This window comes from Andrena cerasifolii, chromosome 8 (genome assembly GCF_050908995.1).
Source record: "Andrena cerasifolii isolate SP2316 chromosome 8, iyAndCera1_principal, whole genome shotgun sequence".
Classification (NCBI taxonomy): Eukaryota; Metazoa; Arthropoda; class Insecta; order Hymenoptera; family Andrenidae; genus Andrena; species Andrena cerasifolii.
Window position 1 is genome coordinate 8297458 of NC_135125.1, and position 14607 is coordinate 8312064.

Consider the following 14607-nt stretch of genomic DNA (forward strand, 5'->3'; position numbering starts at 1 on the left):
GGCGCGGCAACACGATGGAATGAGAAACGTCTGGTCTGTATGACGTCGACTGTAATTAATGCGAAAGAGAGGAGAACGAAGGGGTAGAAAACATCATGAAAAGCATATAAAATTGAGAGTCCATGGATTAACCTCTCTCCGCATCTGCAATCTGCATCTAGAAGCAGAATCAACTTGCAGACGCGACGTTGCCGGTTAAAACAAAGAAGTTTCGTCCACACTGTTATGCGCGTCGTGAGCGCCAGCTTTGTTGAGGCGAACTTCTGCAGCAACATAGCATATGTTACAGAATGGGATCTTTAAAATTATTGAGTATTTTTATCTGAATTTAAACGTAACGATTTCAGCCCGAATCGTATATTTTTCAAACCTTTAACAAATTCTGTTACTTTATTCGTCCATGTACAATATTGTATAGGTGAGCTAGGGTTGCCAACTTTTTTTCCAGGAACATATAGTACTTTACGGCCAAATGTGAAAAAATATAGTACTTTTCAGAGGAAAGTGGTATCTAGAAAATCTAACTACATTAAAATGACATCTTATTTTTTAAATGTATCTATAATTTTGTTGCATTTTGCATTATTAATTAGTTTATCGTCTTTAACAAATAAGCCGAAGGTGTGATTGCACTGAAAGTCCAAATTAAGGGGCTGTTCCAGTCTAGAGCCCATGAAAATAGGTGATCTATAGGAATTAATTAAAGGAAAACTGCTACATATAATTTAATGGGACTTTCGGTATTGGATTAAGGATGTCTTAAACTATAGAAATAATTTTTTTGTTTTATAATTAATCATTACAGACGACACTGGGGAGTCGTTAAAGTCGAGGCGTCAAAAAATTCATCCAAAACGGTGGAACCTGTAGCACCTAAACCATTGATTTGAAGCAAAAAACAATACCACATTATTAAAGGGCATGAAACTCACTCGTGGACTGACCAGAAAAAATTAAAAAAAATGTAATTTTTTGAGAAAATAACGACATTAGAAGTTTGAAATCACTTTCCCCCTATATTTTTGTCTTTTCAAGGCTCGTAAAAATTACAAATTTTCAATTTTTTTTTAAATTTTAGTGGTTTCTCCACTACACCGAAGTATATTCTTCAAAATAGAAAAAGTTTCAGTCGAATCGGATAATAACTTTTGTAGATACAGGTTCCACCGATTTTGAGAACACTGTTGAGAAAAACGCGTTTAAAGTTTTACGTGAGCGCCGAGTGGCCGGGTGTTACCCATGCATTTGCCGCTACTCAAATGCCTATAACTTCGGGAATTTTACGAATTTTAAAAAATCCTTTTAAACACGTATTCCTAAAATGTTGAACGTATGAAAGGTAAGGGGGAAAGCAGGGAATGTCACAAAACAGCTTTATCGAGAAAATTAAGAGTTTTGTTCCAGTCCAGAGTGGACATTACCTGTTTTTAACCAGCACCTATACGAAATATTTAACGTTATCTTAGGGAGGTATTTGAACTTTATAACCCTTTGTGATTTGACAGTTCTGTAGTCCTAGTTTCCACCAAAAAAATCTTAATATGTAAAGCAGAAAGTGTTTGTGTGTTTGTCTGACGTCTAAAAACTTTCGAACGGTAAACTCTGGGGTCACGAAATGTGTCCCAGCTCATTATGCCTAACTAATCCAGACGAATGTGACTGTTTTCACAAAAAAAAAATTTGTATAAAATCAGAATATAAATTTCGGACGAAGCCGAGTAGTAAAGCTAGTATGCAATAAATCGCAAAATCACGAAAAATGAACATTCCTCGTTTTCCCCTTACTCTTCATGTATAGGGAGTTAATTTTCTATGCGAAATAGATTGGCTCTGTTTCTCTCTTCCCGCCGTTTCATGTTTATTATAGAAGAACCCCCTCTGTTAAAGTTTAAATCCGCAAATTAAAGCTTTGATGTTGCCATAGAATAAAAAATAAGTAAGATTGCAGAAGTTTATCGATGCATCGGAAATATAGTATTTTTACGTACCATATCTTTTTCTAACAGTATGCATTATTCTAGACAAAAATATAGTACAATACTATATACCTATTATAGTACGGCTGGCAACCCTAACAATAAGGTGAGCTCGAATTATTTAACTCGACTCAAATGGTAAACTATTAAACCACCTAGGCTGCTACATTATACATGCAGGGCTTTCTTAGTGCGCCCACGGGATCATAAAAATTCATAATCTCGCATAAAGGAATAATTCCAACCTGTCAATCAAATATGAAGACCGATCGAATTAGCCTTTGCCATAGAAAGAATATCGCATTCATGGAGCGTCGGCGTCGTAGCGATCGATAATCGAGTACCAACGTCTCACGACACAGGTATTATTCAATCAATGGTAAAAGATGGAGCGTAACGAACCGCGAGAGTTCTTTGTACGTCATCGCGATTGTGCCAGGGAATCATAATTAATTTATAACCGCTGTCTCCAATATTCTTTCGTTGTTCGAGAGCTCAGGGATTGCAATTAGTCAATTAGCCTCTGCATAATCGTCGGAAACGTTTAAAGCCCCGCAAATGCCTTGCCCTTGCCACTTTCACTGTACGAGCCTGCAGGGCCAGTGCGCAAGGCTAGGGTCACCGATTTGGCTAAAATCTTAATTCACACCGTGCGTAATAATACACTAAACGGATAAGACGTACCTAAGTGCCTAGTACTTAAATTGTCTCGAGTAAATCGTGTTGAAGTAAATAATTAATCCCAGGAATAATAAATATTAAGGAAATGAAACTCTACGGATAGTTCCTTTGTTACGCACAGATATACCTAGGGGAGTTCCCCCAGTGCCGGACGCTTGAGGTTTTCCTCAAGAAAAAATAAATAAATAATAATAAATCAATCTTCTTAGCTGTGCACACTCGACTGTAACGTTTCGAAACCTATTTGGTTGTTTTTTTTTCTATTCCCTCTGCGGTTTACGCGGATCTCGAAGTTTTAACTTCGTGCAAACTTTGAATAGCGCACCCCGCGCGTTTAATATATAATTATACATACGTGGTGCGCAGAAACTTCATGAGAAGTGCGCGCTTCGTGCGCGCCCCTCGTTAGTTTTGTGTCGCTCGATGCCAGTCTCCTCTTCCAGGGACAATTAAATGTCGATCCCGCCACTCGTGTCTTGACAGTATCCCGGGACAATTAAATTTCTATTCGGATGAGCACGTGGAACGGTGCACGGTGCGGCGATACTTTATGCATACAGAACGGGAAAGGAGATGGTGTCAGGTTGTTTTGCGAGTCCCCGCGTAGACGGAGCCGCCCGGCACGGTGATAGGAGCGACACTCGGTGATAGTCCGATCATTTGCATTTTAATACAGGTACAGACGATAGCGGCTGTATCTCGCAGACTCCACCCCCGGTCTGTCAGTCCGTTTATAACGAGTCGATCGGCTCGCATACACGACCACCGTTAAATATTTAAACGAGATCGAACATGGTAACCATCCACGGTGCCACCTACGTCGAATGACCCGGGCATGATCGATGCGCATCCTCGCGGAGCCAATTAGCCAGCACCGGCGAAATTCGAGGATCCGCTTAGATCACTTTTTCACTTTTTTTTTCGACGTTTTTATTAGGACGTTGGAACCTTGATGTTTGTAGAGAATGGGCTAGTTGTTTTGTAAATAAGGTAAAAGGAACTCGTTTCAGATTGGGACAACGCTGTATTCTACTGTTATCCGTTAATTGGCGAGGTCGAGTTAACTCGTCAATCGAAAATTCTTCCCCGTGGCTAAGACGAATTAACTCGTCAGATGAAAATTTGTCTACTTGGCTAAGACGAGTTAACTCGACAGTTGATAAATCTTTGTTTTAATCAAGACGAATTAATTTGTCAGTTGAAAATTCTTTTTCTAGGCTAAGACGAATTAACTCGTCAGATTAAAATTTGTCTACTTGGTTAAGACGAGTTAGCTCGTCAGCTGAAAAATCTCCGTTTTAACCAAGACGAGCTAATTCGTCGGTAGAAAATTGTTCTTCTTTTCTAAGACGAGTTAACTCGTCATTTAATAAATAAGAAAAGATAATTCGTCCCAAAACCCGAAACGGTTCTAAGGTAAAAAGAAATAATGTATTAGATCGCGGCGTCGCATTTGCTGTGGGCGAAATAAATTAATTGGCCTGCAATCGTTTTTAAATATACAATTATAAATTCATTAAGACGGTTTTGGCCGAGAAATGGCTCATTCAACAGGTTAAACATGCTGCTCTATTTAAATTTATTTGACTCGAGGTAATATGTTTCATTTATTTATAGACAGAAGGGTACGGAGTGGAGAGTATTCGAGAAACGATTTTAGAAAACATATAAAAAAAACAATAAAAGAAAGATTATCCAGTCGTCACTGATATCATTACTTATTTTATTAGACCTTAAAGCAGAATTTCATAATATTTATCAGCTTGCAAGTTTTTCATAAAATTTATCGTTTTAATCATTTTTACTTCATTTGGTGGATTGGCAAAGCTGAGTTACTTTTTCTCGTACCTTAAAAGCTTATTGGCGGTCTGCTACTTTCATTCCACATGCACGAAGCAATTTATTTTTTTCATTTATTGTATTGATCCCCAATATTTTCAAATATTCTGTGACATGCCTCCACGATGAGAAAATCTATTTGCTTTTTCACATGATATATTCGATCGCGGACGAAACATTTCAAAGCAATCTGTGTATACAATGGAACTGATATATTATCAAACTGCACATGACATTTGCGAAATAAAATTCTGTCGAATTTAAGACACGTTGGAAATAAATGCGTTTTAAAACGGGCTTTAAAAAAAAATGCCACCGTAAAAATACCCTTCGGATGTAAAAACGAATATATATATACGCACACTCAGGAATAGCGAGGGGAGACTTTTTTACCATTATACTTTATTCTTCGAAAATATTGATTTGGGACGGTTTCGAAATAAGCCGTTCAATTTGAAAAAGAGAAGGTAGGATAATGCTATGTGAGCGCAGAATGTTATTGGTACTTTCGTTTGTCATGTAAATCCCAAGATATATGTAAAGGGAACAGTGCCAAGTATGCAGCAAGATAATACAGAATGACGAAACATTCACGATTTAAATTTGAATAAATAATATCCCAAAAGAAATCTACAGCTTGTGTTACCATAAGACAAAGCATCTGCAGCGATTCAACACGTTCCTTTTAAATGTCCTTTCATTGTGGAACAATTTATTTCATTCCTTGCTGTCAACGCAACAAATGCCCCGAAATCTATTATTTCTCGTCATTATAGTTACCATTGCTCAAACAACTACCGCTGCCCAATGTAAAAATAATCAGCAACGGTCCAAGTAACAAGGAAAACCACATTTATTAAAAATCCGCTCCAAGTGCGGTGCAGCCCAGTTGACAATTTTTGATCACCAACTTTGGAATGATCCGTGAAATGAAATCACTCGATCGCGTGTTTTGGATCGTTCCTCGCAGAACGAAGAGCTCCGATCGCTGAATTTTCTAGCAGCCAATCTTTGCAAGAGTAACGAGACCGAAGTAGATCGGGGCGGTCGGGCCACCGCGATTTATTCGACTGTTGAACGTCTGCCATGCTAATTTTCTCGGGTCACAATTCACCAGGGTCTGGAATAGAATGGTTCGCAGTGGATTGTGAAAAAAAAAGAAGTCGGCCGATACTCGATAGAAGTCAGAGAGTCGCCGAGATACACTTGGACGACTTGATCGTCAGTTTCTCACGAGGGTGGTCGAATTCTGATGTTCGATCTTGTAACGCGTGACTCCTAATTGATGATCGAGCCTTCTCTAATTAGGACCGCCTGTTCCACGATCGGCAATTGGCACGACACGAAAGTGGGTCGTGGCTCCGCGTTTCGCCCTACGTTCGTTGCCTACGTTTTGCGACCACGCTGTTGCGCAAGCAGATACTTCAAATTCATAGTGTTCGTCCATGCTGCGAAGGATTAGAAGCATAACAGCGATAGTAGGTCGTGGGGAGAAATGGTGAAATGTTAGAAAGGAAGGAAGTCGCGCTACTGCTGGTAATAGTAGCATTACTATTGCTAGTAATTACTATTTAAGGATCGTCGTTACTAGTAATAGTAGGTCGTTATTACAAAGGAACAGCAAGATCGAATGGGGAAGAGGATAATGCCTGGAAGTACTTAATTGAGAAAGTGTGCAATGGGCGAGGTTCGGGGAAAGATGGTTCGAAGTGGATTAATACAGATATCCACGAAATGGTATCAGGTTAATCCTTGAAATTCAAATTACCTTCGTATATTCGAGCGGCGTGCAATTTTTCTCTATATTCTTTTAAAAAATTAGGTTGCTTTGGACTGTGAATTATTATGGTAAGGGCTATAGTTTAGCTTCTACAAATAGTAAAGTGTAAATTTTTAGTCCTGGCAAGGGAAACAAAGACTTTAGAAATTCTGGAATTTAAAATCACTTTGTGTTACAAAAAAGTAGTGGAGGTGTCTGTAAACATTAAACTGCAATTTAGTAAGGTATATTTCTATTGCATAATTGAAGAGTCCTGGTAGAAAACACTGCGAGTGGCAAATTTAAAAAAATTATCAAAAAATGATTTACGTGCCAATGGTAATACTATGGTTGGCATAGAATTGGATTTTTGACGCTTAAAGTGTTTTCTACAAAGACTCTTCAATTTATGATATGTTTCTCAAACAGTTATGTTCTTTAATCATAAAATTGCTTGTTTAAAAATAAATCGAAAACGCGCAGCGGAGTTTTCTCGGGCGATCTTCTGGTTTCGAGAAAATCTGTTTCAAAAATGCGTGGAGCATCCACGGTCTTGACTAAAATTCAATTTAATGAATTTCCCTATAAACGACGATCACGCGCATAAATTATGGTAATTTATAATAAAGATTCTATGTTCTCGTAATTAATTTTGTAGATCGAACGTATAAAAACAGCTAGAATCCGGCTCATTATACTTTTAGAATTGATTTTTTTTTAAACCTGAGACTCGCATAATTTATTCTACATTTTCGATTTATTTTTGGGCTCCGCCAAATATTGTTGTCCGCAATGTGTAAATCATTCCCTTACGCAATAACGAGAAATGTAAACTCCATTATTAACTCACGAGGCAAGGACAAAGCCCCAGAAACTGCAGTTTAATTTTAATTAAAGGCGTAATCTCTGAGTTGCCGGTTCGTTCGTTAAAAGTTACTGGAAATAATTTTCGAGTTTCCAAGTTTTACTTCGCTTCTGTGGAAAAGTCGTTACCTACGATTCAGTATAAGTCATTACCTCCCACGATTCCCCCATTGTCCCCGTTACTCCTTATTATATCGTGCCCATTATAATTACCTTCATTGTCGGGACAATAATGGAATTCATGGCTGGGCAGAAACTTTTATTCGCAATTTGAGCGCTGCGCAAACAGAACGAGTTAAAAACGCAACATTAACATCTATCTTCCAGTTGATTTTGAAAGATCTATTGCTGCACTAGGGTTAATCTAGTATCCCCTTAAAACGTTGAAGTGGTGTAAAATTCGAGTCGATTAAAATGAACCAAATCGGGTGTCCAGTTGCTCCAGCGATATTTTAATTCAAGTAATTGCAAAAGGAATGGGGACAGCTTGCGAAAGCTTGGGTAATTCGAAAAATGGAAGCAACAAAAAAGGTAGAGTAGTTTGAGGGAATCGGACAAGCTACCAAGAAGATCGAGTAAGTGAAAAGATTTATATAACTTCTTGAAATTTGTGCAACTCGAAAACTTCCAATCGCTCGAATAAGGTTGATGTAAAATTCAAGCTACTTAGCATTTTCGAGTCCTGAGGAAATTTCGAATGTTCACGATTTCTCTTTCGTTCAGTAGGTCGAGCTGCATTGTGCGTCACGTGCACTGATTACACATTTTAGTACGCCAGAACAAGAACCGCGTTCAAAGTCGAACAACTTAATACTGCCATGATGATCGTCAGTGCGACTGATTTAGACAGAGGGAAATAAAATATTCCATTGGACTGCCGTGTCAGCGGTGACTAGGATTCTATGACATTTCGATCGACAAACCTTATGCGTGTATGCAAATGACGCAACGTGCTAATGCACTTACAGTTGGTCGATTAGATCAATCGTAAACACTCGGAGCCACGACTAATAAATATAACGCTCCGCATTGCAAATCGGAGTACTCTATAGGGTCCGAAAATTTCTAAAACAACCAACGAACTCTCGATCCGTTTCGAAAAGTTTCTACCTTGATCTACAAACATTTACTTTACTATCGCAAATCGACCGTCGTCTCGTGCTCAAATACAAGTAATCATTAAAAAAAGTCTGGGGAAGAAAATTCGAGTCGAATAAAATACTTTTGATCCTGCCGAACCTGGGGTGTTTAATCGACAATCGCTATTGGAACTTGCGAGACAAATTCGACGAAATTAGAGAATACTATTCGAAGAATTCTTCAACATTGCGCAACGCGAGACTCGTTTTCAGTTTCACACTTTGCGCGACTCCTTTTATTTCCAAGTATCCTTATTATCCTCGCTATCCACGATTTTGCACGCTGTTTTATCGCTCCCTTACGAAACTTCTGTCATTCCTGTGCGATGGAAATTTTCATTTGAAAATTTCCGCCTTGAAATTGCCGTTTGCCTCCGCGTGGCTGTTGCAGGTCCCCTTCGACAATTCTCTACTATGTTTAAATCAGCTGGCCTTGCCGGCGTGGAGACAGTTATCTTTTTTAGCATGAAAGTACTTTACGACACAGTTTGCGGTACACAGCTGCACTGCCCTGTGGAATGAATTTTTGCCGGGAATATTCCTAGGATATTTTTGCGCTTGCTCCTCGATTGAATGCTCGCGTCCAGCGGTGTACACTCGCCCCTTTCGGAGCTTTAATTCAGACTTTCCGCGATACCCAATTTCCCCTCGAAAGGAACGGGGTCTGGCATCATTGTGTCGCGCATCGATCGAATTTTGCGAATAATTTCTGAAGACCGAGCTGCTCGAGATATTCGAGTAACGAGCTCGTTTCGAACGCTCCAGTTAAGTTCAACTCTGCTCTTTTTTTCCAAATACACTCGGACAGCTTTAGCACACTGGCTTCGGTATAACGATCTGGACTCGTAGCTCGTGACGTAAGCTGAAGTGCGCATCTGCGAGTTGAAGTCGCAGCGAGGTATGGCGTGATTTAATGCAATTAATTCAATTCGATTCAATACCGAAAAGGCTGCTCCCTTGGCGGAGTGCGCTGCGATGGAATGAAAGAAATGTTTCAAGGCATGCTTTGCCCGGTTACTCTATTTACAGAGATTATGTGGCACGCCGAGGCGTGTTTCACGTGTTCCTAATGAATCGCTGATATTCTATGCGCTGGCGAGGCTCTCTCGCCATCATTCCCGTTTAGTGTTCCCTTGGCAATTGAGTTTTGGCGCGTGACTGGTAAACATTTTAACGTTCTTCTGTAGTTCGCAGGTAATATTCGGCTTAAAAAGTGCATGTAATCCAATTTCAAGGTGGGACTCTTGTTTCTTACATCCGTAGTTTCCCGCGGAACCAATAGAAACTAAAATTAAAACAGAACTACTAAATTGCTGGCCGAGAAACGGCGATTATTTCGAGATAAACTCGGCCGTGTTTGTGCGTTACTAGAAATTCGCGACTTTTTAATTTTTTTTATGAAAATCTCGAGTTTCTGCGGACCATGTCAGAGGTTTCGCGGGAAATGGCACATGTTTTACACATCCTGTAATTTCTTCTATTCGATCTGGTCAAGGGGACATTCTCATTAAAATTTTTCTGAAAATGGATTTTTTGGCATATATATTTATAACTGATTATAGGACTAGAAGTAAAATTAGTATCAATGGATGAATAAAGTTTATTAAAGTTGATGAAATAATAGTAATCATTATTAAAAGGGCTAGAAGTATACATAATATTTTTATGTAGAGAGAAGTTGTCATAAACAAAAAGTAGTTTAAATTGAAACTTTAATTTTGGGTATTGATAATATCTTTATAAGATTTTTTTGAATTTTGCCTGTGAGAATTTTGTACCTAAACAAAATTAAATATAGGTAGGGGAGACCGGGGCGAAAAGTTCCGGGGGTAAGTTGTTCCGACGGCTCTATTATCCTTGAATAACGAATAAATAAAGGCCATAAAGTTGTTTTACTGCAAGCTGTATACTCTCTCGAAAAAGAATCCTAAAGACCACCTATTTTCTGATCAATTTCATGGAAATGTCCCCTTAAGGTTTCAAAGGTATCGATCTCGTTCTAAATTGGGCAGATGAACAGTAAAAGAGCAGGCAATCATTTATTAATATTACTTGTTCATTCCTTTTGTGGTGCTAGATACACCTTTCAACTCGAGTACCTATATGTATACCGAGCAGCAGCGAGGTCCCCCGTGTGCATATATCCATAGACAAAATGGCGAAATGTCTAGAGCCGCTACCCACTTCATTCCCTAGCACGAAATCTGTAGGGGTAGCGATGGGTAGAGTCAAGGATTAGCGGACGATTTGCTATCGATCCATTAGAATTTGGTGACTGACAAGCAATGCCCTCCCAGGTCCTCCTTTGTACCTCACCTTGTAGCACTTACACACCTCGCTATTGCTCGGTATGCCTACGTACAGAGTAATAGGGAGGCTTCTAGCGCGCACGCTCATACAGAAGCTGGGAACTGGGAACTCTGTAAAGTCGATGACCTTCTCCACCCCTTAGCGCGAATTCGATGGAGATAAGAATTCCTCCATTTTAGACTCGCCAGGTGGTCCAGTATCGAAGCATAACTATTGGATAGCCTACAACCAGTGGCGGACTGGGTCTAAAAATATTGGTCGCCAGGGCCCGCAACTATAAGGCCTCGTATAACCCGAATCAGAATTATTTTTTTAGAGTTATTTATTATATCTTTAAATACAAAGCTCTGATTAGATATCAATTTGGTGTTTACTTCGAAAGGTTACCCACATAAATGACTAAAAACCAATTTCAGGATTTCGCCCTAATCAACTCCTAAGGGGGTGGTGAAATGTGTTTTCACGGAGTCCTTAATATCTCTTAGGCCCGAAGTGAAGCGCGGGTGTATGTTGCTAGTGTATTATATTTCCATAAAAGATCATTAACATTTTTAACATGTCGGGTGTTTAAGGGGGCCCACAGGACCCACTTGCCATCGGGCAAGCTGACACCCTAGGCCCTAGGCAGTCCGCCACTGCTTACAACCCTCCGTTACAACCCTTCTTCTTCTCACACCCTTATCTTAACTCCTACACACTTCACTGCTTGGTATAGTCCCATATTTCGACACTTCGAGGGCAAGTTCAATTTGTAATGAGGCCCTCAAATACTCGGAGGCCTGGATAGTAGGAGCTCAAATTTGAATCCATCAAACCTGATCAATACGAGTCGAACGAACGCAGATACGTTCGTGAAACAAAGGGAACGACCACCAAGGCCGATCGAAGCCAAAATATGTTTGCGTTTCCGGGGCGGCGGAAAGCGAGCGGGGTATTTTATTGTAACGCGGCTGGCACAAGCGCCGCGACGCGAGAAACAGTTTCGAACGCCCTTTCGCTCCGGCGGAGCACTTGTGTAAATAGCATTAGGATGCTACTCTCCGCGCTGCGCGATGGGCGGACGGCTTTAATGAGAGGGAGAGGTATTAAAGGAGGGTTCTCATGTGACGACACGAGCGTCCATCGATCGTGCCGGCACGGGGAATTCGAAAGCCGCAGGCCAACCGGCGCGGGGCAGTGCAGGAAATTAAAATCAAAGCTCGTTTCAGCGTTCTGCTGGGGCCCTTCCGTTCTTCCGACGCCGGCACGCGAGAATCGCCTTCGTTGCTGCTCCGTTGCGACAGATTGCACGTGTTTGTACACACGTTCCCCGCGCCGCGAAACGCATTATCCAATCGTTCGTCGCTTTTTTTTTCCCCCAGCCCGCAATCGAGCGGGGAAATTGTCCACGTTCCTCGATCGCATTTCCATACGATTCTTCGCGTGACAAGCATAATGCCAGCCCGTGAACACCAATTTTCTACCTCGTTCGTTCATTTCCCCCCTTCGCTCCATTTCGCGACGCTTTTTCTCTCGTACATTTGGAGTTGTATCAATTTCTGCCATCCACCATCGCGATCAACGTGAACGCTTAGAATGTCAACGCCATCACTTACCATCAGACACATTTTGTCTTTCTTACATTGCATTCCCTGGAAGCGACGTCCCTAGATATAATTTCACTAGATCCTCTTAAATTATTCGAGTCGATGACTCATGGTATAGTATCATAAAATGCGCTGTTAATTCCATTCCAGAAGCCGCTAGCAAACTAAACCAAATTTTTGCCCTCCTAAGTATGGAACCTCGTAAAGTCCCTGCTCGTAATAGGACTGTAACGAATATTCGAATAATGTAAATATTCGAATACCAGAGATTTCGAATTTAAGATTCGAATATTCGAGTATCAGAGAATTCGAATTTGAGATTCGAATATTCGAATATCAGAGAATTCGAATTTAAGATTCAAATACTAGAGAATTCGAATTTAAGATTCAAATACTAGAGAATTCGAATTTGAGATACGAATATTCGAATACCAGAGAATTCGAATTCGAGTATCAGAGAATTCGAATTTGAGATTCGAATATTCGAATACCAGAGAATTCGAATTTGAGATTCAAATATACCAGAGAATTCAAATATACCACAGAATTCGAATTTGAGATTCGAATAACAGGAGTATTCGAATACTCGGGGTGATCGAACTTCGTATGGTACCGAATAGTAATCACTATGATTAGAATAATAATATTATTAACTAATGATTGCTTTCGTTTGCAAAATGTATAAATTTACCAAAGATTAATAAAGTTACAAATTTACCGTTTGAAAAACAAATAATTCTAAAGGCAAATATAAAAATAATTTCACGATAAAGGGTGCACAAATGTTTCATGTTCAGATTCCTATTCGGTGAAATCTGAAATTCGATCACTCCGAATATTCGAATACTCGAATTATTCGATTATTCGAACACTCCTACTCATTCGAGTACTCGCATACTCCTGATCATTCGAGTATTCGAATGCTCCTAATTATTCGTATTCTAAATTATTCGAATTATTCGAATAAATACAGCTCTACTTCACAGTTCACCTGTTCACGTGTCACCTCAAACTAGTCTCGCGACTTTGAGCTAAAAGTATAGCCTGGACTAAAGTCAGACGCTCGAAGCACTGAGCCATACTACTTCGTTTCTCGAAAGAGCCGGCTGCAAATAGTCGCCTCGCCACTGGATCCCGAATTCGGCCCCGCGTGGACCCCATTTTTCACACCCAGCCGCGACTAAATTCAAGATCGCTGAGGAGACGAGAAGCGAATCTAGGTGTCTATCAATGTTACCCAAGAGTCGCGACGCTGGTCACGATTTACGATGCGTCCAGTTGGATCGGTCGATGCTCGTCGGCCCTGAAGGCTTACCTCGCCTACGTCCACGCCCACGTTTCCACCGCAGAGAGACAGAGAGGAGAGGCGAAGCAGAGTGAAAGACAGGGTGCGGGATAAAGAGGAAGAGAGGGAGAGAGAGGGATAAAAGAAAACGATAGTAAAAACTTGTCTCTATCTCTCTCTTCATCTCCGTACTATTCCTCTCTTTCTGCAACCCTCCCCCTTTGTTTATTCCAGCCTCTTTTAATACCTCCTTTTTTTTTACCACCCCCAACTCCTTCAATCTCATTCCACCTATTTTCCCCATTTTTCCGCACACTTCTAATTGGTTCTCTCTCCTCCGACCGTTCCGCAGCTTGTCTCATTGTCTCCCCTCTTTGTCCCATCCAACTCTGCCTCCCGAAGCTCTGCCGTCTCGTCTCCTTTTGTCAAGCCACTGGAATTCGGTGCAATTCGGGCCCCGTCTTGCTTGTTAATACATCGCCGAAGAAAAACGTGCGCGGTGTATTCGAGTGGGTGCGAGTCGTGTGCAGAGAGGCGCACAAGCCTGTCAGCGTTAGAGGTACGAGAGAACGCTGCTCGGCTTCGTTTCTAGCACCGCGAGGTTCACGGCTCGTCGCTGTGAACGCCCCTTTAGAAACGGATCGATGGATACCAGCAAGCACAGCCGCTTCGGAGGAATCGGTTCGAAAGCGTCTCGTGCTTCCCGGATCGATGAAATCCAAGGTTTCTTCTTAATTCCATAAATTCGTCCAGTTTATCTTTCCGCCCACCCCCCTCGGCCCGAACAAAGGGGAACATCAATCTAGCCAATAAACGGTTTGACGAGAATAGAACGACTTTGCCTGACACGTGGTGCGATTTTAGGGGAGTTAGGTTACGTTGAATTTGCAGTTGCATTAGAAAGTTATCGTGTTGAGCGAATAGACGAAGATGAAGCTGTTTAAAAGTAAAACGTGGATAGCAGAGTACAAAAGAAGAACAATGTAGCTGGGGCATGGTAGCTTCTTTCTTCAGCAGACACTGCTTGTTGCATAAAGGCTCTCTAAGTTAGTGCGAACTAACAATGACGAATATAACAATTTAGTAAATATAGGCTCCGACTTGCAGAATGAATATTTTCTTATTTTTCACAGGAAGTGTTCTATTGTTATCAGTATCTTTAGTATGT

At 40.6% G+C, this 14607-nt stretch overlaps 1 protein-coding gene across 2 annotated transcripts in view; it reads left to right on the forward strand.

The window, feature by feature from the left end:
* Positions 1-14607, forward strand: part of LOC143372457 (uncharacterized) — a 60364-nt gene that overhangs the window by 5229 nt on the left and 40528 nt on the right. The gene's annotated exons all lie outside the window — the stretch shown is intronic.